Below are 572 nucleotides of genomic sequence, written 5' to 3'. Positions count from 1 at the left end.
GGGGTTTCACCATGTTAGCCAGGATGGTCTCGATCTCCTGACCTCGTGATCCGCCTGCCTCGGCCTCCCAAAGTGCTGGGATGACAGGCTTGAGCCACCACGCCCGGACTAATTTTTGGATTTTTAGTAGAGATGGGGGTTCACCGTGATGGCCAGGCTGGTCTGGAACTCCTGACCTCAGGTGATCCTCCCTCCTCAGCCAACTAAAGAGCTAGGATTAGAGGCGTGAGTCAATGTGCCCCCAGCCTTGGTGTTTTGGTTTTGTTTTGTTTTGTTTTGTTTTTTGAGACAGAGTCTCCCTCCGTCGCCCAGGCTGGAGTGCAGTGGTATGATCTTGGCTCACTGCAAGCTCCGCCTCCCGGGTTCACGCCGTTCTCCTGCCTCAGCCTCCCAAGTAGCTGGGACTACAGGTGCCCGCCACCACGTCCGACTAGTTTTTTTGTATGTTTAGTAGAGACGGGGTTTCACCGTGTTAGCCAGGAGGATCTCGATCTCCTGACTTCGTGATTCGCCCGCCTCGGCCTCCCAAAGTGCTGGGATTACAGGCGTGAGCCACCATGCCCGGTCTTGGT

The sequence above is a fragment of the Colobus angolensis genome, unplaced genomic scaffold (assembly GCF_000951035.1).
Source record: "Colobus angolensis palliatus isolate OR3802 unplaced genomic scaffold, Cang.pa_1.0 Scaffold64, whole genome shotgun sequence".
NCBI classification, from domain to species: domain Eukaryota; kingdom Metazoa; phylum Chordata; class Mammalia; order Primates; family Cercopithecidae; genus Colobus; species Colobus angolensis.
The sequence above is the reverse complement of the archived record's forward strand: the minus strand, read 5'-3'. Positions refer to the sequence as shown.